Source organism: Rissa tridactyla, chromosome Z (assembly GCF_028500815.1).
Source record: "Rissa tridactyla isolate bRisTri1 chromosome Z, bRisTri1.patW.cur.20221130, whole genome shotgun sequence".
Lineage (NCBI taxonomy): Eukaryota > Metazoa > Chordata > Aves > Charadriiformes > Laridae > Rissa > Rissa tridactyla.
In genome coordinates, this window is record NC_071497.1 from 18420838 (window position 1) to 18444099 (window position 23262).

The window sequence follows — 23262 nt, forward strand, 5'->3', positions numbered from 1 at the left end:
CTTTCTCTATTTCTTTCTCTCTTTCTCTCTTTCTCTATTTCTTTCTCTCTTTCTCATCTTTCTCTCTTTCTTCCTCTTTCTCTCTTTCTCTTTCTTTCTTTCTTTCTTTCTTTCTTTCTTTCTTTCTTTCTTTCTTTCTTTCTTTCTTTCTTTCTTTCTTTCTTTCTTTCTTTCTTTCTTTCTTTCTTTCTTTCTTTCTTTCTTTCTTTCTTTCTTTCTTTCTTTCTTTCTTTCTTTCTTCCTTCCTTCCTTCCTTCCTTCCTTCCTTCCTTCCTTCCTTCCTTCCTTCCTTCCTTCCTTCCTTCCTTCCTTCCTTCTTTCCTTCCTTCCTTTCTTCCTTCCTTTCTTCCTTCCTCCCTTCCTTCCTTTCTTCCTTTCTTCCTTTCTTCCTTTCTTCCTTTCTTCCTTTCTTCCTCTTTCTTCCTTCCTTTCTTCCTTTCTTCCTTCCTTCCTTTCTTCCTTTCTTTCTTCCTTTCTTCCTTTCTTTCCTTCTTCCTTCTTTCCTTCTTTCCTTCTTTCCTTCCTTCCTTCCTTCCTTCCTTCTTTCCTTCTTTCCTTCCTTCTTTCCTTCTTTCCTTCTTTCTTTCCTTCTTTCCTTCTTTCTTTCCTTCTTTCTTTCCTTCTTTCTCTCTTTCTCCTCTTTCTCTCTCTTTCTCTCTTTCTCTCTCTCTTTCTTTCTTTCTCTCTCTTTCTCTCTTTCTCTCTCTCTTTCTTTCTCTCTCTTTCTCTCTTTCTTCTTTTCTCTCTTTCTCTCTTTTCTCTCTCTTTCTTTCTCTCTATTTCTCTTTCTTTCTCTTTTCTTTTTTTTTTAAGTCAAAATGATTTATCAAGTTTGTAAACTAGTTTCAGGACCACTAAATCAGGGTTATGACTTAAATAAATGGGCTTGTAACTGGTTTCAAAAGAAAAAAGTATGTCCGGACATAGTTCTGTTATTGTCTAATTCCTGTTAAGTGATCGCATCAGAAATCATGCTACATGGAAACCGGTTTAGACATGTAGCTTATCATGAGTAATTTCACTACAGGGATATGAAGTCAAATAGAAGCATTTACGGAAAAATATTTTAAGATTATTTTTACTCATAGTATGTGTCTTAAGTAGCTACTGCACCCCTAGTGATCTTAAAGAATTACCAGCAGGAAGCGGGGTGAAGTTCACATAATGTATCCATGATCAGAGGAGATGATACCACTTAAATCACTGGCCATTTAATTCTGTTCACCTTTCCTCTGTTGATTTGCAGCTTTAATTTCCTACATTTGATTTCTCCAGTGATTTTAAATTAGCTCCTCTTCAACTTAAAAAAAAGGCTAGATTGCCAAGCTTTCAAGTGAGTTTGCTGACCAGAAGAATCCCTTAAGAGGCTCACAGTAAATCCAGTGGAACAGTGCATTTTGTTTAAGTGCTTGTCGTTAAAGGTTGGAGCGCACAGTAGACTTGAAAAGAGTTTGGAAGACTGATTCAAGTACCAGCATTATTTTTCACATGAGCACATCAAGAAAGTGCATAAAGGGTTATAAGAAAAATTGTGGCCATGGGAAACCATTGATTCATGTTCTCATCTCTTTTTAATTAACTTGACTTCTTTTAATCTTCATTTACACATAGCTAGTAAGGCATACCTTGGGTCCCACTGTTTTGACAAGACAACAAGGATTTCATTTATAGCAGTGATTCTGCCTATATAATAATTATATTGATGAAACAGGTAAAAAAATCTATGAAGACTTGAACAACAAGGAAAATAATTCACCTAGAATAAAGAAGATATTGCCGGTTGACTGACATGAATGTGAATCTTCTCCCTTTCTCTTGGTTTGCAGTGTCTGAAATTAGTCACTGAGCACCATCTTTTCAGCTTCTTCCTTAGGAAATCTTTATGTTGAAGCTGTGAAGTCTCCAGTATAAAGCTTTACTCACAGAACTAGCACAAATCCTCCCATCCAACATGACACATTTTCACTGACGCCGACGATTCTGGCACTAACCTGTGTACCTGAAAGAACGTAACTCCCTGCACAGCACAGCACAGCACTCCACATTGCTGCCGGGGTGATTGGAGGAGCTTAAGCTGTTGCTCTGGTGATTTAAACACTGGGGTTGCTAGCGGGACAGGCTCGACATGTCCTCACAGGCAAGAATTTCCTTCCCCTCTCAGTCCACTGGCTCTCTGACTATTTTTTTACACCTACTCGATGGTACTGCTGAAGCCTGCCTTCTCCTTCAGGCTTGTGGGAGTGATAGATGTGAGCAGCACGAGCGACCACAGTAGCAGCTAGAGACAGAACCACATCAAAACTGACACCACAGCCAATGGTTTTCACACCAGTGCCTTCAAGCTGCGCTTTCTGCCTCCCCAGTGGAGCTCTGCATAGCTGACTGCTGCTAATAAGTTGCTTTTCTCCTTCTTACCACCACTCCTCTTGCACTTGGAGCAACCATCCATCTCCTCCTTTTCGCTCTACATTCTCTCTTATTCTCACTCCTTTGCTCTCTCTTCCTCACGCTCATTTTCTCTCTCTCTCTCATGCTACATGGTGACTAAAGGGGATAAATATTGCATAGCCGTACCAGCAGGTAGTGTATGGTATGTCTCTGGCTGTGCAAATACACAGTCTTCCATTGCAGCACCTCTTATCTACCTTTCTCTGATGGTCTGTTATTGCTACTTCTAGCCTTAGGTCTGGCAGTAACCATGGGGATTAAATGAAAGGCATTTTGCCTAATATGAAAGGCATTAAATATTTCCCTATTAGTACAGCAGCTGGCTCAGCGGAGCCCTAGACTTGGTGGGAAACACCAAGCAATTGGTGACTGATGCTATATATTTGTGCATAAATTTATATAGTGGCTATTATGGAATTAAGACATAGTTGCCTTGTATCTAAATACATACACTGACTGATGCTTCAGATTATGAACCTTTACTACATGAAAAAATGTTCAGAGCTTAAAGACAGCAAAATGGGTGGATTTGTAAATCAAAAGAAATAAAAATAAATTTATCTCAACAGGGTCACAATCCTACTTTCTGAATAAAGCAATACAGAATAATACATATTTCTCTATTTCAGTGTTTTAGCTGAATTATTGTTCACCATTTCTATCTGACATGATTCCCTGCTTTGCAGCATTTGGTTCACGCAGTGAGTCAGTCAGTAAAACACAAATGATTCAGTGGGACAGACCTCATCCAAAAAAATGAGCTACTTTTGTCATGATGCCCCATCCTTTCTTGCTATCCAATGTAGATATATGACATACTGCATGTGTCTGTCTAATGGATACTTTGTGCAATCTAAAACAATTTTCAAAAGCCAATTTGCGCGTTGCAGAATGGTACTGTTATAGCAGTGGTGATAATGATAAAGCTTGATGTACTAGGAAACCCTTATCAGAGATTTTGTCATCGTAAAAGAGTCTTAAAGAGAGACTTACACTGTTATGGGAGACTAATAATGCCTAGGTGCTTGGTAAGTGTTTATGGAGGGTAAGCTACAGCTGGGAACTTACTGAATAGGTGCAGATTTTCAAAAGCCGAATGTCTGGAGCTGGTTTTATAGACAACAGCACACCTATTATAAATCTTTTGAATCAGGAGCCTATACGCAGCTAAAGGAGAGTGTAGAGGGTGTTGAATAAGAGTCAAGAATAAACCTTGCACAAATAGCTCCAATAATGAAGAAGGATATCTGCTGCAGCTCAATCTTTGATTTATGGATATTTTATCTTATCTCTGAAAATTAATTATAGATTATCCTATTATGATCTTCATTTCTCAAATCTAAAGTGTAATTTTCTCAGGATATACTTATTGTCAGGGGCAATTGCCTAAAAGAGAAAAACAGAATGGAGATACACCCACAGCGGAATGGATTGTGGAGAAGGTACTTGTAAAACTATACACTTCTACATTGTGCTTCAAAAAAATCCCTCACTAACATGATAACCTAAATGATTCAGATGCAAAAATCAGTCATTTATATTCTCTTCTTCATGATCAACCATTATCTAAAGGATCTGAATATATCTCAAGAAAACCCATTTTAGCTTCAGATATTATCTTTAAAAGGGTAGAGATATTTATATTAAAGAGTCAGTCCTTTTCATAGATACAGATGTTTGGGAAATCTAAGGACCTAGTAAAAAATACCATAAAGAACTCATAAATGACTCTCTTTTATCTCTGAGGGGTCTTGTGAGCGCTGAATTTAATAAACGCCATCACAAATTCCAGTTTGCTGAATGCCAATTATATGCATTTCCCATTCCAAGATCCTTACTCAGTTTTATGTACAACCTTGTAAATCAAAAATTCCAAATGATTATTTATTTTTTTTCCTCCCTGGGCTAAGACCAAGAAATGGCTGTCAACTGTGAAAGGAACAAATGAGGGACAGGCACGGTGGAACAGGTGTGAACGCAGGATTGAGACAAAACGGCTCACCCAGAACTTATGAAGTGTCATGAAATGCTGTAAACTCATTCTGTGGGTTTCACGAGATGAACACCTGCAATTAGCTAAGACACTTGGTCGTTACAGCTCTCACCCCTGTATTTCAATTCCCTCTGCTAAAAAAGCAGGAGATTCTCAAATGTTGGTGCAGAAATGAGGTATAACAATGCTTTTGTAGCAGAAAGCCTGTCTTTCCAGTCAAATGACACAAAGAGGCTGCTGTTGCTGTGCCACACATCCCAATGTGAGCTGACCTAACAGAAATACTAAGTTGCAAAGATGCCGCTATGCCATTCTAACTCGTATCAGACCATCCCCAGAGTCTGCCCAGGCTCCCATGCAGATGTTGCTTCCTTGTTAGCTGCTCTGTTTGTGAGCTTGGTGGATCCTGAGGACCAGGGAAGACAACACAGAACAAGTTTTTGCAACAGAGACCTTCACAGACTACCGGGGAAGGCAATGCTCAAGCATCTGCCCTATTGCAAGGCACGGACCTATTAGCAAACCCTGACTGCGTTCTCGTGGTGCATGCATGCATCCGCAATACAAAACCTCTGTTTCAAGAATTGTTTTTAAAGATGATTACTGTGGAAACTGAGGAGAAAGACAATGTATTAGACCATTTGGAACTAGAAGGAAAGTAGATCTTAAAAAACAGAGTAAAATGAAGGAGGCAGTCTTGCGTTCACAGCTCTGCAGTCCACATCCATGGTATCAGCAAATTTAACAAGGCAGGCAGTCCATAAGGCAGTTTTTACAGTCAGGCAAGAGATGCAGCACTGAAGTTACATAAATACACCCGCGTCATGCCCCAAACTATATATGAACGTGTGACTTTCAAATTGCTGTTTGTGAAGACGTTGAGCGTAAGTTTAAATTCTGACACCTACGGTTATTTTGAAAATGATCAATTTCTTTTAAATCGGGTATTTCACAAGCAAAGTCAAATTTACAGGGTTCACAATCCTCGGGTCTAAGAAGATTAGAAATCTCCTAATTCCCCTGACAGTTCCAGAAAGCATTCTCACTCTCTGGCCTAACACTACAGATGGTCTTACCTCTTTATAAGCCTTCTACTGATTCAGCCAGGGAGCTGAACAATGCCATGCGAGTAAGCAGATTGCTTCAACAATGAACAAGGAGAAAGGTATTCTCTCAACATTTTGAGCAGGAGACAGCAGCAAAAAGGTCCAGATATCTTTGCAAAAAACTTTGTGCTGCATGCAAAATATCTGAAAACATCAGTACTACCAGCGGTATAAGTCAGCTAGCCAGATATTTTGAAGTTATCTATCGCCATAATATCCATGCATCCTTTTTTTTTGCGGGGGGGGTGGCAGGGGGGAGGGTGAGGGGTCATGACAAGAAGGGTAGAAAGTAGTATCTCCCTTTAAGTTTGAGGAATGAGAAAGTTGCATGATTATACCGTGAAACATAAGGGTGAACTGGTAAGTATTCCTTTAAGCAAATAAATAGATTAGATGCAACCACCCAACACAATATATAGTTACCAATTAACAGCAGAGTTAGACCGTGCCAAAGAAAATCATTGATTTCTCTTTAATTTGCAGCATTACTCTGGTGTACTTATTGTTTAGGAGACTGTGAGGCCCAGTCAATTTTCACACATATGGCATTATGCTATTCAACCCAGTGCACATAAAGTAAAATATAAACCCCAAACACTTACAATCAGTAGGCAAAGAGATTTCACTAAGAGAAAGTGGAACAGCAGCAATGTTTTTTTTAACGGAGTTTGTTCAAAGTTAGCAGACAAAGCCTGTGTGATTTGATATCTGCAGCACTAGTGAAGCTAGTGACAGGAAATGACCAGGTGCTTGACAGTTTCTGTTGGCTGCATCAGGTTGTCTTCCTGTCAGGATGCAGCTGTTCACCTATTCTTTAGAGAAAGCAGATGGAAAATTCATGTAGCTAATTGGTACTACTGACACGGGAGTCAAAGAAATGTTGTTACTTTTTTTTTTTTTTTTTCCTTTGACTTCCGTTCTTCATGCCAAGTATTAACATTCCAGATGGGGAACATTAAACTATGTGGGATTTCAAACAGAAAATGTCTGAAAGTTGATGAAAAAATGTCCATAAAATAAATAAAGGCTGCTGAAGTGAAGACACATGTTATCTATTTCTTCAATTAGCAACAAAATCCTTCTGGTATTCTTAAGGAACTGTGGGAGTTCTGACTGAAACATTCATTATTTTTGAGGATACCATGGTTGGATAAAGGGAAAATAAAATCCCTAAACTGAGCTGTGGAAAGATGCCGCTTTGTAGATGCAGAGATGCTGGTAGTGAAGTTTTCTATAAATGTGCTTAATGAAGTATTTGTAAATTCTTTCTTGGTGGGACCGTAAGAGATTATTTTAATCTGCTGAGTGGAAAGTAAGACAGATCACTCGATTTCACTTTGAGAGAAAATATGATTTTTATAAAAAATTAAACTTCGTAAGTGTACTATGTCTAGGGCTTTATTTTTAATGCCGCCTTCTGCTGAAATACGTTAAGGATCATTAAGAATAGTTCTAGCAATTAAATGATGTGACTTGTCTACCTTTCCATATGATTTAAATACTCAAAATATTAATATATTTTTGTTTGCTCACAATGCCTAGACTTTTGATTTCCTACTTATTCCTACAAACATAAATTGAAAATTTGTGGAAAGCTTAAGACCCAACAAAGGCTGCTGACAACTGAACAATGAAGATAACAAATTTCAATGTAAATGCTGTCTTAGCTAAAAATGCTGAAAATTGATAGACATACAAGATCTCCTTACTTTAACAACCATTTTAGCATCATCATTTTTTCACTCAAAAGCAAAATATTTCAGTGTACTAGTTGGACTGCTCAGACTGTGTTTTCCAGGGCTCCTATGACTCTCTTCACTGTTCAGTCAAAATAAGGTTGAATGGGGATTCAAACGGAAAAAAAAATCCTTAATTTTTCTTGTATTTTTCCTTTTACTAAAGCCTGGAGAGAAAAATCACACAGTCTCATTTTTCAGCAAAGCGCCTGATAAAATTATTAGCTTTACTTACATGCTTTGTATTTCTTCTAATTACTTGGAATCGCCATCCAAAACACTGAGGTATCTTAGAAACCAGAATTCATTTACAACTGAGGTCTGGATTGTTCCCCTGAGAAACCTGTAATGAAGCGACCTTTCATGTAGATGTGTTTTTTGGTGTGGTTTTTTTTTGTTTTTTTTTTTTAACTCGGTGAAGGGGGATCTTAATCACCTCCCCCTGCCTTCCCCAACCAAATCTGTTGGAGGTCTCTCTACAACGAGAGGAGTGTAATAACAAGGCATGACAAGGCAATGACTAAGAATGACAGCATTTTTTTCCATACTTTTCTTGGGCTGTGTCTGTACCTTGAAAAGTATCGTACAGACTAGGCTTATACTACTTTGATGTGTTCCTGGGAATAACGGCGCAATTCCAGAGTTACTCTTCTGAGTGTGAGGGAATGGGAGCAATAAATGGCTGGGAGACCTCTAGGCAAACGCATAGCTTCTTGGGGGATCTATACAAATCTTGGAGAGGGGTTTAGGGACCATTTTCTGCAGGTGGGCAAGCTGTGTGGTGTGAAAGCCTTGGCGAAGGCAGGCCAGCAGAACCACAGGGGGATTAGCTGGTGTAAAGTCAGAGTGAACTTCTCCGACGTGTTAGTGCAATACTGACAATATCGGAGGTGGGTAACGCCTTGCCACAGAGATTTAGCAGAGTTTTATGTTTCATTTCAAAGCTTAATCAAACTTGCCTAAATGCTCTTTGGATGAGAAACAGGCCTGTAGATTTCTGGAACAGTAACTCCACTAAAGATTTTATCTTTTGCAATATTTTTTCTGTTTGCTTTGGCTGAGATTAGGGAAAAAGGGCACTAAAGAAAGGAAAAGAAAAAAAGTAACCAAAGGGGGGAATCCTGCATCAGAAACACACTTTTGTAGAAACACCAGAAGTGAACTGGGTCCAAAAAAACCAAGGACACTCCCACCCCCACACAATGGGTGGATTTCTGATGAAAGATAGGAATCATCAGACATCAAACTGGGACTAGTTTTTAACTAAACATACATTCAGCTCCATTCAAAAGTGAAAGTCATCGGGGAAAATGGTCTAAGGATACAAAATACCTGTGCTACAAGCACAGTAGTAGGCCTGGTACCCTGTCTGATGTGGCAGTAATGCTCTGAGAGCATGACTGAGATCCTTCCTTCCTTCCTTCCTTCCTTCCTTCCTTCCCTCCTTCCTTCTTCCTTCCTTCCTTCCTTCCTTCCTTCCTCCCTCCCTCCCTCCCTCCCTTCCTTCCTCCCTTCCTTCCTTCCTCCCTCCCTTCCTTCCTTCCTCCCTCCCTCCCTTCCTTCCTCCCTCCCTCCCTTCCTTCCTTCCTTCCTCCCTCCCTCCCTCCCTCCCTCCCTTCCTTCCTTCCTTCCTTCCTTCCTTCTTTCCTCCCTTCCTTCCTCCTTCCTTCCTTCGTTCCTTCCTTCCTCCCTTCCTTCCTCCCTTCCTTCCTCCCTTCCTTCCTTCCTCCCTCCCTCCCTTCCTTCTCTCCCCCCTCCCTCCCTCCCTCCCTCCCTTCCTTCCTTCCTTCCTTCCTTCCTTCCTCCCTTCCTCTCTTCCTTCTCCTCCCTTCCTTTCTTTTTCTTTCTTTCTTTTCTTTCTTTCTTTCTTTTTCTTTCTTTCTTTCTTTCTTTCTTTCTTTCTTTCTTTCTTTCTTTCTTTCTTTCTTTCTTTCTTTCTTTTCTTTCTTTCTTTCTTTCTTTCTTTCTTTCTTTCTTTCTTTCTTTCTTTCCCTTCTTTCTTCCTTTCTTCTTCTTTCCTTCCTTCTTTCTTTCTTTCTTTCTTCCTTTCTTTCTTCCTTTCTTTCTTCTTTCTTTCTTTCTTTCTTTCTTTCTTTCTTTCTTTTCTTTCTTTCTTTCTTTCTCTTTCTTTCTTTCTTTCTTTCTTTCTTTCTTTCTTTCTTTCTTTCTCTTCTTCCTTCCTTCCTTCCTTCCTTCCTTCCTTCCTTCCTTCCTTCCTTCCCTCCTTCCTTCCTTCCCTCCTTCCTTCCTTCCTTCTTGCTTCCTTCCTTCCTTCCTTCCTTCCTTCCTTCCTTCCTTCCTTCCTTCCTTCCTTCCTTCCATTGAGTGGCATATTGGAAAGCAACATATGGCACCAACCAGACATCCTGTAGTACAGTTTTGGACCGATGTAACTGAATATAGGTCACTATAATTGAATTCCTTTACGTTATTCATACCTTGCAAATATGCCAGCAGGAATTCAGAGCAGACAGTCTGCCTTATTCTTCCTACTCAGTTGTATTTTACATTAGATGGTCATTTGATAAAATATCTGATATCAGTACAGCAGGAACTAAAACCTTAGTATGACAGATGGACACAATCGCACTCGATTATCTGTCCCCGCTTTACTTTGACATATTCAATAGCAGGTGGATCGATAACAGGAAAAACTGACAATAAAGGAGTCCCTCTTTTACCATGGCAGGTGACAGGAGAGGAAGGCAGAAGGTTTGGAAACTTCTCAGGTAGGGAAGATAATCACAATAGATCTTCCATAAGCAGCAGGAGCACTGGTGTACCCTGCCCACCATCTGACACATCTGAGGACAATGCAATGCCCACGACTTCTGCAGGACCCCATCTGGAAGATGTGTTCTCACAATGTGGATTGAATTGAGCCTCTCAGCAGTCAAGAAATGTGGACTGTGGGACTCAGTGGTGCTTGTACATGGGACAGAAAGTGCTGTGTGGCACTGTCGGGCTTTCCAGTCATTTTGGGAATGACCATAAGCTGAGGTTTAGTCAGTGTAATGCTGAAAACTTGAGCACTTTCCAGGTTTAGGCAACAGCTGAGTGACGTTTCTGGGGACTGCAATTTGTATTTACACAGCTAAAGCCTATCTTAGATCCCTAAAGGCTTTTCTGGATCCTGGCTTATGGTCTGTGAGACAGGAAGTATTTTGTACAATAGGGCTTTACACAGCAGAACCTAATCCAACCAGAATAGTAGGAGGGACTTAGGCAAGTGCGTAGAATTTCCTTAGTGTCTGCAGCCAACAGCGTCACTTGCACACTATTTTTTATTTATTCTTTTTTCAAAGAGGAATAAATCATTTAATATTGTTATTAGATCTCAAGGAGAAGGAAGACTACAGGAACATCTAAAAAGTGAAGCTTTGGAATATCCCATCCTTTTTCAGGGCAGTAATGTCTTTAATTGTTGGCGAGCTTCTATGGACTAGTTATAAATGAAGCTCAGTCTGTCATAAAACATAATATGCTCATGCTCAAAGTGAGTTATGCTCAGGCACACCTCTGAGATGATTTTCAACCAGTTTCCTTTTAGCACTAGGGGAAGGTATTACAGAGTGGATTACTGTTGTAATAAGGTTTTCTTATGGGGATTTAGAAATAAAATGTGCATTATCAAAAAATTTGTTAATGGTTTTCTCACACTAAACTCCGTGTATCGTATTAGTAATTTTATTTTTATGCTACATGCATATTTTGAAAACTTAAAAGGGAGGAACTTAAACATTGAGGAACACTCAACTTGAAAGGCCACTTTAAACTGAAACTGAACTTTCAGAACCAGCTCTTTATGCCCCTCATTGCTACTGAATAATACAAGATTAATGTGAAAAATACCTCTCTCTCTTCATATGCATCAGTGATGTTTGGAGGACTCGCCTCACAATGGCCACAACTAACAATTTAGAAAGCATGAGCACACTGTGACAAAGAGGAACTTCCAAATAGTTAAAGGATGAATAATTTCACCCAATACCTTGCATTGCATATGCCCTTCCCGAAATGATTCAGAAGCAACTTCAAGGTTGCTTAAGGAGAATCTTCCAAGGACGTTAGTCTCAAGCAGGTAGGTGAACATGAAGTAGTTTCTGTTTCATAGGTCTTTGTAAGATGTGATGCATACACATTGTATTACAGGGAGAAAAACAATGACATAATTGATGGTAGTAATTTCAAAAGCTGTGCAATCAATTGCCCTTTAGCTGTGATACATTTAGCACATTCCCTTTCACCCTATGTGTAGGCATACATTTGATGGACTACTTGGGGCTTTTATTTGAAAAACATTATTAACATCCCCCATCCCTTAATTAAGGAGTTATCAGTAGGAAAGATGATGAAGATTCCTGCCTTGTAGTTTTCTATATTTAAGAAGTCTTCGATTCTTCAATTCTTCAACATTTGTTCTGGAGCTAGGGACAGAAACTGTGTTTGCTAAAATGACTGTTCTTGAACCTTCCTAAACACATGCGCTGCTGAGAAGGTAGGTTTTTATGGATTGTGGAGCAACCTATAGTGGCAACGTTGTTGGGCTCTCCTGCTCCCTTCCTGTAGTTCATCCTCATTTTTCATCTGTTATACTGTTGTACTGTTATACATTTATTTTAAAGTGATGGCAATTTTTCTTTGGCATGTGATATGCAGGGACACGTGAAGTAGAGATCTTGTGGATCTATGTGATTTAAAAATCTCTTGCATGCTTGTCTATACTTGATGACCAAAACAGTCCTTTCTAGGTTCTGTGTTTCTGTGCAAAGCCAACGTGGGCATCTTCTTTGATAGGCTAAGGTGGGAAATCCTGGCAAGTCCCTTCACGCTCACATAACAAGGTCTGTATCCGCTGTTTGAATTGCTTATTATGGAACCATCAATATTCCAGGACAAGATAGGGCTGCCTGAAAGCTTAAATGAAATTAGCACAGAGTAGGTGCTTTTCTGTGTGTCAGCTCTCACTTGCATCTCTTACCTTCAAGCCTTTGTCCAGCCTCAGTCTGAACTCCTGAATGCAACATTCTGAAGATGTTCAGGTTCCATGGTCCTCTTCCATCCCTATCTTTGGCCTAATTCATGAAGACCTTACTTGTTTTTCCCATGAGAAAGCAGGCCTAACCTACCTGGAAAGATGAAATACACAGATACTAGATGACATTGCCTGTTTTCTTAAATTTTTAGCCAGGTTTGGGTTGTTCGGTGGTTGGGTTTTTTTCCATTTAGTATTTGAATTTTACAAAGGGGATGACAGGAGAATATACCAAACAACACTAACTAATACTAAGTCCCATGACAATGCCTTTCAGCCATATTCATCTGAACAACCAACTCGCAAATGCTTGTCCTAATACAAATCTTCAGCGAGAAGTTCACATGTCATGTTTAACTCCACTTTGGCAAGCTCATCTGCAAAGACAGAGCCCAAAGCTCACTGGAGATCTGTTGGTCTAAGAGACACTTTGGGCCTGCCTGCCAAACCACAGCCCCATTTAGAAATTAAACTATTTCAGAGAGAAAATTATATTCCATGTCATTATATCGTCTTAAGTTACTAACACAGAAAGTCTGCATCTGGCATTTATGAAAAAAATCCAAATTTACTGTTTCCACATTTAGAATTACAACCTATATTTAAAACTAGAAAGTGATTTGTCATCAGAAACAATATGCCAATACCTAGTCTGATTTGCTCTTTTTAAATGATTGACAGTTTTTTGTAAAAGCCTTTCAAATTGATCATCCTTTTCATTCTGTAAAAACACAGCTGCTTTCTCACCTTTGAACAAACCAATATTTGACAGGCAGTGGGAATCCACATTTTTGGACAGGCTTTTACAATCCCTGTCCAAGGCAAAGGCAAACATTAATTCCTCTGCAGGATTTTTCCTTATCTAAGTTGGTTTTGAACTTTTTTCCAAAGGTGGCTTGCAGTTGCCTACTGCATGTACATTTACTTCAAGACCATTAAGACCACCTAAGGAGAGGACATATACAGGCTTGCCCCTGAGAACTGTCAGTATTCCTGATGTATTAGCATATGTTGATGACCCAGCTGTCTTCCTACTCATCCGTAGAAGGCTGTTGCTCGCCTGGCTACAAACTGACAACTTCCCCTTGTAGTTCAGGCTTCACAAGAAATAACACTAAAAGTCAACCTTGCTCCTTTTAAAGACAGCCTCTCTTCTGACGGCTATCATCATGTGCCGCCATTGATTTCAGCAAAGAAAAACAAAGAATAAGACTCTAAAATAGGTTCGTCTGTTTGCAGGGTCCTGTTATATCTGTAGATCAAAGAATAGGCAGCTTTTTATACCTGAAAGTCAGTGTTTCAAAAAGATTAAAATTAGAGTCCATGAGCAGGGAGACAGACAGTTGCACCTGGGCGAGCAGCTCCTCTTGCGTTTCCATTTTCCTTGGCTCAAACTAGGCAGATTTTACTTGACAGTGAAGCTGAACCCCAAGAATGCTGTTTATTTGTTTTCAAGCAGCGGAGAAGGCACCTTCATAGAACTGGTACGCAGTACAGAGCTGCTGTTTCATTTTGGGGTAATGCATTCCCTATTATACTTATTGTTCTGCATTTATTCTATTGCCTGGTACTGTAATACACTGCTCTCAGTATGCTAATGGGATTTCATGGGGCTGCCATCACCAGCTTGATTTGTAACAGGAAGCCAGGACAATAGAAGCTTTGAGAAGATTAATGTGAGAAATGCATGCCTCTGTAGAGAGGCATCAATGCAAAATGAAAAACAACACTGTCTTCCATTGCTTGTGACTGCCATCTCATTTTCACCAGTAAATAACTAGTGCATTTCTCTCCACAATGAACACCAACAAAAGGAAGACAGCCTTTATCAACAATGGGTGTACTCTAGGAGGGGACAGAGAGGGCAGCATTCCTCCCGGGCATTTCATATAGTCACCTGTCATTCCTCACCACCCACAAGACTGCTGTGTTTAAAGAAGCTCCCTCAAATTTTACCTCACTGAGCATCTCCTGACAACCTGCACGTTACTATCAGAATATTCACAATGGGTTAACACAGGCGCTGGCAGTTAAGGAATAGGTTTTGATGATCTGGTCATGAACATGCTCTATTGAAGCTATTTTGTCTGCTACTATAGCGTAGGTGATAAACTGCATTTGGTAGCACGGAGAGCACAACTGTGCTGTTGGCTTAAAAACAGGCAGTGAACAGCAGAGTAAGGTGGCCTCAGGAAATTGCTTCCTAATTTTCACTGGACATACATTACCATTACGCACACTGATCAAAAGTCATTGGCTGTTTTCTGAGTCGCACAGTGTTCTTGCATTAATTTGGAAATTCAAAAAACTAAAAGAAAATAGGTATTTTTACTAATTTCCATCTTATCTATTTGCATTTCAATTATGTTGTTATTTCAGGTCAAAAACTACAGCAGGGAATGGAAAAAAATGGGAAGAATGATTAATATGAGGTTATTTCCCTTGCTGAAGGCCAGATTAATCTTTCAGGAGCCTTTGGCAGGCCACACATCAGGTGTCATCTGAAAACATGAAAACAGAACCAGCTGGTGTGGCAGGCATGCAGAGGCAGTGCAGAAAGTATATGGCCCACAGGGTGCCAGGAAAAGGTTGCATCAATGTGCAGAAACCAACATTATCCTGGACCAGTTACTCAACAGTTTAGGTAGCCCTGGAGTCTTTTACTCTACCTTCCCCCTTGGCGTCCCACAACCTTGGGGTGGTGCAACAGATAGCCATGGTGCAAACCGATTGATCCAGACCACAACTGCTCCTGCTTACGTCCCTCCACAGCTATCCTCACGCTCTGTTTTCTCCAGGTGGTGTGTTATTCACTGCTTCCAAAGGCATTTTTACAGCGTTATTTCTGTGTTAAGTTGCCTTCTATTTAGCTTGGGAATTTCTTAGCCCATGTATCTTCTATGCCATTTAATTCTGTCCACGTGCGCTCACTTTGGGAAGCTGAAGGAGGCGTGTTTTACCAGGAGGCAGCAGTTGTATCTGGTACAGATCCTCCTGGTTTCCATATGTCCAGCAGTGTCAGAATTTATTGACCCAAGGCACACAGCTCACAAGTTAGGTCAAGTTTGCTAGAAGGAGGGCTCGGCTGTGAGAAATACAACAGCATTTTTGAACAGTGCCTGTCTGTTCACAAATTAGCATGTAAAATAAATAAAAAAGTAATGAGGAACTGGGAGAACATTTCTGCCTCCTATCACAATAAAGCGTGCTGGAAGGCTGTTGTGGGTCCATTTGCTATTTCTGGTAACAATGCAGGGTGCAGAGGTGTCACATTTCTCATGCACCCTGGACAAGTCTGCATGGCAGCAACACCTGTAATCTACTATAGTAACTCTGCTATGAAAGTAATAACAAACAGGCTACTTTGTGATATATTTCTTCCCCTAAGTCTGCTAGAGGGGTTCTAAATTGATTTAAGTGTGACTTATTTAAACTGGATTAAAGTCTACACTCCATTAAAATATAGTCAACTGATGTGCCTTGCAGGAATTTTACTTTATGAACAGGACTATGCTTTAGAGCTGACTTTTTCCAAAAGATTGATTTTTGTTTCATTTTTTCTTCATCAGCCTCCTGCAATCCAGATTCAAATGAATGCATGTGCAAATAATTCAAACCTGTGGCTGTTTCACTGTTCTTCTCCATAGCTCTGATATCTCTGTAGCTTCTCTCCCTTTACTGCATGGGTGTGCAGATGTGCATGACGATTGACTGCCACAGACCTAGGAAACCTTTTTGATTTGATGAGGGTGAATAGAGAGGTGACAAAGTTTGCTGACAAAACCAAGTTGCTGAGGGTAGTGATGATGGAGCTACCTGTGCAGAACTGCAGAAGAACTTTATGGCACTTTCTACTTGGGGATTAAAGTGGCAGATGAAATTTAGCAAGATAAAGACAGACTGGTGCACACAGAACCTCGCCTTTCTCTCCCTCTCCCCATGAGTTTGTGGGGAAAATAAAAAATACATGATCTATGAGCTGACTGTAGTGAGTCGGGAATGGTATCTTGAGTTTATAATGGACAGTTTCATGACAAGGTCAACTTAGTTGTCAAAAAAGCACACTGTTGGGAATTATTAGGAAAGAAGCAGGAGAGAATGCAGAGGACAGAATTTTACCGTTGCATAAGTCTATGATGGGTCCTATAGTTTTTTGCTCACAAAAAGGTTGTTGTAGATTTAGAAAATGTCCAGAGAAGGACAAGTCAGGACAATCAAAGGAGGTGGATCTTAAACACACAATAGGTAATTACACAGTGGAAATTCTTGACCACAGGATGCTGTGAAACCAAACATTTCACACAGGGTCAAATGAAAATTGAACTAGGTACTGGAAGGTGAATACCTGAAGCCTTCTAAAGATGTGAAAAATCACCTCTGACTCAGGATCCCTACAAGCTGCAAATTCTGGAATCTAGAGAGAATTTAGGGGAAGTCTACCTATACCCTTGCTTTGCTCTGAAGGCACTTCTCTGGGAAATCACTTTTGACCCTTCTTAGACAAAATGTATTAGGCTAGAAGTTCTGACCCACTCAGGCAATTCTTATAATCATATGATGTAAAATGCCCTAATAATCCTCCTAAAACCCCTCCAGAGAGGGATGGTACAAAGTTAATAGAAAGGCTCCGGCTCCTGCGTCTCTGGCTGTGATAAGGCACTGAAAATGTATAGGAAGGAACGCACATAAAGACTGAAAGTCAAACTGGTCATAAACTACTGATAACATCTGAGGTTCTTTGGACATGAATTTCTCTGAGTGACAAAAGTTGCTTGAATATTGCAGCTGTAGTTTAGAGTCGTGGATCTTCTGTGGAATCTAAATGTTTATCTTTGAAAATACTAAGTCATCCCAGAAGATCAAGCTGGTAAGGATTTGTCAAATGCTTGTGTTTAAGTGGGGAAAAAAGTACATGATGAAGAAAGAATAACCATGTTGAAAGGGAGAGTTTTGTTGTTTTTTTTTTAACCGTGCACATGAACTCAAGGTTGTGTTAATTTCATTGTCTCCTACTTGCACTTGCAGGGAGCTTTGGTTTTCTGCCAGTTTGTTTCCAAGTGTTATTTGACGTATGCCTGGCCAGGAAGTATTAACAAATAGAGCTCCAGTGATTGCGTGTTCCTTTTTTTTAACCATGTATTCATGGGAAAGTTGTTTTTAATCTGCTAATAATTATTTATGTAGCTTCTATTTTCCTCTGTATATAACATTTTGCTCAAAGACTGCAAAAATTATAATACTGAGGTACTGAAAATAATAAATAGTTTGCATAAAACCGAGAAGACAATTTAATGAACTCTTTTAGTGCAGAGCACTTTTCTGTTCCCTTCTCACTATTTTTAAAGAGACAAAGCATATTTGCCTATATGTTCCTATTTTGACATAGATGCTTTCTTCAGTGAATATCCATCAATGAACAACTCACCATTTTGGAAAGACAATAGCTACAACACCACCAAGACATCAAAGGTTACTTTTGTCCTAGAGTTCCTGGTAGGTTTGAGTAAGCATATACAATGTAAATCTAATATAAACATGTCATATTCTTATCTTAGCTTTTTTTTAGTCTTACTTTTAAAAGACCAAACATCTGGAATCGCATCAAACATCTGGAAAAATCGATGATTCAACCATAATTCATCCTAATTTGGAGATAGTTATTTGTGTCAAGATGAAAACATAAGCTATACCCAATAAAGGGCTTTGATAGCTAAACTAGAACTCGGTGGGAACTGTGGCATGAAAGCGTAAAACCGAGGTCCACATATACCCTCTTCCAATTGCTGCTTAGTCCTGGGCACATCCTTCTTTGATTTCAGAGGCGCTGGTGTGCCCCGAGCTCTGTTTCAGAGATCCTAGTGCAGTCCTCAGTGCAGCTGAGCTCCTTCTTTCTGCCTGATATGACACAGTCCACCCAGTCTCTACCTTCCAAATATATGTGACTGCTTATTGGCTGGATCAGAGTCTCATCCAAGTGCTGATGTGGTCAATTTTTTTGTCTCAGGAGAGAAAGCGGCTCATTAGATAACAAAGGTAGTCAGCCAAATCGCAGGGGTCTTTGGTTCAGTCCTCACCACAGCCTGAGAAGGCTTGCGTGTCATTTCCCGCTCCTGTGTATACAAAGCAAGAGGGAAAAATGCTGATTGTCCTCACAAAGCAAGAAGGAAAAATGCTGATCATCCTTGTTGTCCTCCAGTCTTTTAGTCACGAGAGAGGAGGCTGCAACAGCAGAGCACTGTGCTGGTTGAAAGCACAGCGTCCCTGTGTCTGCACCACGTTATCTCTTCGATATCTGAGGCGCTCAGCACTGGAGCCAAAGTGTGGCACCACGGTGAGAAAGTTTCCATATTACTGTAAGGAGCAGGAAACAAGAAGTTACAGGGTGGGGCAGGGTTTTCTCATCCCTCTTGCTTTGCCTTGCCTCAGTAAAACACAAGCGTACTTACACCCACTCGCCGAAGCCAGCCGCTGAGCTGCAGCATGCAGAGGGTCATGCCTGCAGCCCTGACTGACATCTGCGTCTGGATTGGGTGAAATTTCAGGCATACTGGTTTCCTAATTGCTTGCTCAATTTACTGGATGCTCAGATTGTCCTCCCGAGGAGACTCTGTCTCCCTTGGCAGTACATACGGAGCAGAAAGCACCTAATTCAGAATTCTGGATCCCATTCCAGAGGCCTGCATGTTTCGTATCATTTATTACATCTAATTGTACGTGGCCTTATTTGGTGATTCATCGCTCTGCATGTTGTATAAATTTGTGTTTTCTGAAAGCTCTCAGATGAAATGCAATTGCACAGCAGAAGTACTCTGGTCTGCCATGTGGACAGTGTGTTATCATTGTTGGATGTGCATCGCAAATGCATGAATTATTATTTTTTATTAAAACTACATGACATAGCGGTTGTAATGAAAACGAACTAAAAATAGAAAGATACCAATACTAGCTAGCAGTCTTCCTGTGTGCCATAATGTAGCAACAGTGTCTCTAATCTTCCAAAGGGATCATTTACACCAAAAGTGTTTGGTTAAAGTGCGCTTTTAAAGCTTATGGGTTATTCATATCCATGGAGTTGGCTCTTCTTTCGCTTGTGTTAACAAGAACTGAACTCAATTGACATACTTAGATGTAAAACAAGTAAAAGAGGAAATAAAATAAAGTTCATACATATATGCACATACCAACAAATGTATTAGACCTAATGCGTAGTTCATATACAAGGCTGCTATGCATCACTAACTTGTGATGGATGACAGTATGTAAGGTTGTTTGAAAGGTGAGGTAAAATGTGTTCTTCCTCATGAAGACCAAAACTTGTTACACTATTGCTTTTTACTGCGTGTTTGAGACAGGGTACGAGTTTGTACGTGGTCAGTTTTCCTAATATGAATTAGACTTGGTTTAATGCGTTGAGTGAGGGTAACATGGGCTGCGGGCAGTCATTGCTGCTGGGTGCTGCGATAGCTTGTGGGGAAGCCGGACTCATTTTGCAGAAACCTCAGGGCACCTTCTCTTCTTTGCCACTTAGATGGTGCAAGAATGATGTCCAGCATAGCCATCACCTACACCTCCTTCTCTACAGCTCTTCTTACGGAGGAAGTACTGAGGGCATATTAAAGGAAGTGAGAGGTAACTCAAAGGGATGACGGGGAAGTCATTCCCACTTGCCAAGGGTAACTCCATATCCTGAGTAGCTATTACTCTAGACAATGTCCCAGGCTACAGGCAAAGGGAAATGCCAGGCTACCTTGCTGGTGCTAAGCAGAGGTTTAGAGGACGTATCTAGTTCATAGACAGTCTATGATAGACCTAAAGTAAGTTGAATTAGAGAAGCCTCAAACTCTGCAGATATGTCATTGTAAATATTAGTTCCTTCTTGATTTCAGACACATGAGGAGTGTCATTGTAAGAAGTCAAGCCCAGTAATGTAGCATGCTTCCCAATATTTCTCTCTTTAAGTAATAAAAGGCCTGAAGTGGGACTGCCTGCTCCACGCTGTTGTAACAATCAGATGCTGTTTTCCGTTGTAGCTGTTTTCATCCTTGTGAAATGCCCAGCAAATAACTGTTTCTGAACGTTATACCTCTTTCTGGAAAATCTCCACTCTGTTCATTCAATCCATGTGTGCAGCTGCACGATCAGCACAAAGCACTTGTGCATCCACTGCTCCAGGAACAGTCTCCCACAGCCTGTCCTGACACTGCCGTGCCTTACGTTGGCTGTTTTTTGTGGTGTAATCTGCATTCTTCTAGTAGTGGTGGTTATATTGGTATGGAAGAATTAGAGGGCATTTTGTGATTATGAAATCTAATGACAAAACTAAATCAGCACTTTGGTGCTTGTGCCTTGAAAAAAGTTGGTACTAAAAAGTTGGCGAGTCTTTGGCAGAGGAAGGTTCTTTAGAGAGCTGGTTGTGTAGGGCGAGAGTCTACTTAATTTCTGTTACACTGAGTGACATTTTGCTATGTGAGATGGTTGTTTAGTTGTTTTTGACTCTTCTAATTCAAGAGAAGGTAAAGTCATGTGAGAGTCTGTCCTTTAACACTGCTCTCCCTGTGGTGGGTTGACCTTGGCTGGCTGCCAGGTGCCCACTGAAGCAGCTCTATCGCTCCCCTTCCATTAACCGGACAGGGGGAGGAAATACGACAAAAGGCTCGTGGGTCGAGATAAGGACAGGGAGATCTCTTCGCAATTACTGTCACAGGCTAAACAGACTTGACTTGGGGAAATTTACTGCCAATTAATTGTAACAGTGTAGGATAGTGAGAAATAAGAATAAAACTAAAAAACCTTCCCCCACCCCTCCCTTCTTCCCAGGCTCAGCTTCACCCCTGCTCTTTCTACCTCCTCCCCCCCAGAGGCACAGGGGAACGGGGAATGGAGGTTGTGGTCAGTTCATAACACTTTGTCTCTGCTGCTCCTTCCTCCTCACGCTCTTCACCATGGGGCCTTGGGATACAGTCCTTCACAAACTGCTCCAGAGGGAGTCCTTCCCATGGCCTGCAGTTCAGAAACTGCTCCAGCAATGCATCCCTTCCATGGGGTGCAGTCCTTCAGGAACAGACTGCTCCAGCGTGGGTCCCCCATGGGGACGCAAGTCCCACCAACAAACCTGCTCCAGTGTGGGCTTCTCTCTCCACAGGTCCACAGGTCCTGCCAGGACTCTGCTCCATCGCTGGTTCTCCAAGAGATCACAGCTTTGTTCAGGGCATTCACCTGCTCCAGTGTGGGGTCCTCCATGGGCTGCAGGTGGATGTCTGCTCCACTGTGGATTTCCATGGGCTGCAGGGGCACAGCCTGCATCACCGTGGTCTTCATCATGGACTGCAGGGGAATCGCTACTCAGGTGCCTGGATCACCTCCTCCCCCTCCTTCTTCACTGACCGTGGTGTCTGCAGGGCTGTTGCTCTTGCATTTTCTCACTCCTCTCTCCCTGCTACTGTTGCACAACATTTTTTTACCCTTCATTAAATATGTTATCACAGAGGTGCTACCAACAACACTGACAGGCTCAGCTTTGGCCAGCGTTGAGTCTGTCTTGGAGCTGGCTGGAACTGTTTCTGTCTGACATGGGGACAGTTTCTGGTGTCTTCTCACAAAAGCCACCCCTGCAGCCTCCCTGCTACCAAAACCTTGCCACATAAACCCAATAGACTCTAACGTATAAGTACACCATGGAGGTTAAAAGGAAATGCAACAGCATAGAGTCGTGTGTTATAAATGAAGGATGGCCATTTGTCCTATAACAGTGCTGTCATTTGTATGAGGGCATTTGACAGTGATGACCCAACCTCTGCAGGAATCACTTCTTCACTGAAGTTCAGACCCCACATTTTCCTCAGAGGACAAAAAGATTGTGCCCTACATGTTTTACCAACTCATTTCACACAGCAAATGATGTTATGAAAGCTATTGGCAATACTTCTAAATCATGTAAAAAAAAAGGTCTGTAATCTATTATCCATTCCAGGAGCAACGCTGTCCCTCCACCATGAAGAATTTCCTCACAGACCTCATTCTGTGCTTATGTGCAGCATATAATGCATATTCCATATTAGATTTTAGCTCTGTCTATCCAATACATCCGCAAGGATCCTGTTGTCTTGCTTCTCTGTAAAACAGTGAATACATTATAGATGGGTCCCATGTCTCAAATCAAGCTCCTACTAGAACTGCAGCAAAACTTGTTTGCTGACTATCGTGTTACTGTCTTACTTTCCACCTTCCTAAAGTCACCTAATTGTCATGAATTACCAAATGAACACGTAATGTAGAAAGCTTAGCAATTCAACAACTCAGATTCCTTCCTGCTCTTCAGTTCCTGAATTTTTAATACACCATTTCTTACTTGAACAGAAAAGTTTAATCTCTCTCATACAAGACTCTGGTGACATTCTACAATTTGTGTGTTTCCCTCCCACCCCACACACTTTTCCTGTGTGTAATCTGGGTGAAATATTTTTTTTTTCCTTGCTGAATGGCACACACTCCAGTACTGGAAGGATTTGAAATATGTGTTCAGTTACAATTTTAACAACAGTGAGGGTACTGTATTATTTCAAACGTTGTCTCTGCACAGTATTTGCACTGGTATAATTGCATAGAGTGGTGATCTTCTGACATATTCTCCTACAGATTATGTTATAGTAAGGTATAAAGGTACTTTATGTACCTTTACCTTTCTGCTATTCTCTTACAAGACTAAGTTCCATATACTTAGGTTTTACATACTTTTATATCAAGCTGACTGCATCTGTCCTTGAGGGCAATGTTGCACTTTAATGGTATGGTTAAACACTACAACTTTTGTGTGTAGACAAACCCTCAGGGCTCAGACAGACGCTAAAGTTACTGCAGCTCAACAAGTTACTGCACATCGACAGAGCCACAGTAACCGATCGTATACATGCACTTAGTCTGTCCCAGATGTGAGGTAAAATATAA